Genomic DNA, 1,584 nt, shown 5'->3' on the forward strand with positions numbered 1-1,584 from the left:
TTTCCCCGAGGGTGATAAGATCCCTCATTGTTGGGGACCCGAGTGGCTGGACCATCCATATATGGCATATAGAGGGTAATTTCTGGGATCCCAAGTTGTTTCATCGTGTAGTGGGTGTGGCAATGCACTGTACCAGTGAATGCTCCCCAACTTGACTTGACTTGATTTTTAAATTCACCTTTCATGTAAATTAGCCAATTTAGCAGAAGTAACTTATTCGATTTTATTTGTTTTTCGTTGTAGTAATAAGGTTCTTCAAAACGTCTGAAAAGAATTATGAGTGATTTGACACGTCAGATATTTCATTCCTGCTGATAGTTACACTTAAGACTGCATTTGTTGCCAATATGCAGTATACCAAGTACAGACTTAACATAACGCGTAATTAAGTTAGTAAGACTTTAGTAGCAATGCATTTAACTTGGCCAGGGCTCATATTAAAACTGCAGTGTTGCGTTGGCCGGGAATCGAACCCGGGTCAACTGCTTGGAAGGCAGCTATGCTAACCACTATACCACCAACGCAGGCCGTAAGGAAGCCTTTACTAATCTTTTAAAAATTTCCCTTTAAATCTATAGTCGTCTTTTTTCAAATCCGTTCTGAAATAGGATATGACTCGGTAACGGCCGGATGGATTTTGTTTTTACTGTGAATGCAGGACGTAGAGATACGGTTTTCCGACTGTTGGATTTAACGACCAGATTTTTAAATTCACCTTTCATGGAACTCAGCCAATTTAGCAGAAGTAAGTTATTCGTAGGGAGGCTGCTCGCATCATGAAGGGGATGGTGGAAAGCCCTCGGGAGCCCGATCCCCGGAAGAGTCGTAACCGTTGGAGAGCCAATAGGATCAGGTCTGTTGGGGATCGGAACTGGTGTGGTGCTGAGGCATCACCTGCTGCACGGCAGCACTCGGGTCCCAATTTCAGGTGGTACGACTCGGTACTGTGTCTCTTCGGTGAATCCTTGGGAACCTTTGGTTTGACTTTGTGTTGCTCATTAATTAAGTTCCGAATGAGGCACATTACCTGCATGGTGAGGGAGCGTCAGTTACGGCACTACGGTCATGTGGCTCTTTTCCCCGAGGGTGATAAGATCCCTCATTGTTGGGGACCCGAGTGGCTGGACCATATATGGCATATAGAGGGTAATTTCTGGGATCCCAAGTTGTTTCATCGTGTAGTGGGTGTGGCAATGCACTGTACCAGTGAATGCTCCCCAACTTGACTTGACTTGATTTTTAAATTCACCTTTCATGTAAATTAGCCAATTTAGCAGAAGTAACTTATTCGATTTTATTTGTTTTTCGTTGTAGTAATAAGGTTCTTCAAAACGTCTGAAAAGAATTATGAGTGATTTGACACGTCAGATATTTCATTCCTGCTGATAGTTACACTTAAGACTGCATTTGTTGCCAATATGCAGTATACCAAGTACAGACTTAACATAACGCGTAATTAAGTTAGTAAGACTTTAGTAGCAATGCATTTAACTTGGCCAGGGCTCGTATTAAAACTGCAGTGTTGCGTTGGCGGGAATCGAACCGGTCAACTGCTTGGAAGGCAGCTATGCTAACCACTATACC

The 1,584-nt window shown here is 43.1% G+C and overlaps 1 non-coding gene across 1 annotated transcript; it reads right to left on the minus strand.

Moving 5' to 3' along the window:
* Positions 1 to 452: 452 nt before the first annotated feature.
* trnag-ucc lies at positions 453 to 524 on the minus strand. The gene has a single exon. It is a non-coding gene; the product is annotated as a tRNA-Gly (tRNA).
* Positions 525 to 1,584: the final 1,060 nt, after the last annotated feature.

This window comes from Polypterus senegalus, unplaced genomic scaffold (genome assembly GCF_016835505.1).
Source record: "Polypterus senegalus isolate Bchr_013 unplaced genomic scaffold, ASM1683550v1 scaffold_3784, whole genome shotgun sequence".
NCBI lineage: Eukaryota > Metazoa > Chordata > Cladistia > Polypteriformes > Polypteridae > Polypterus > Polypterus senegalus.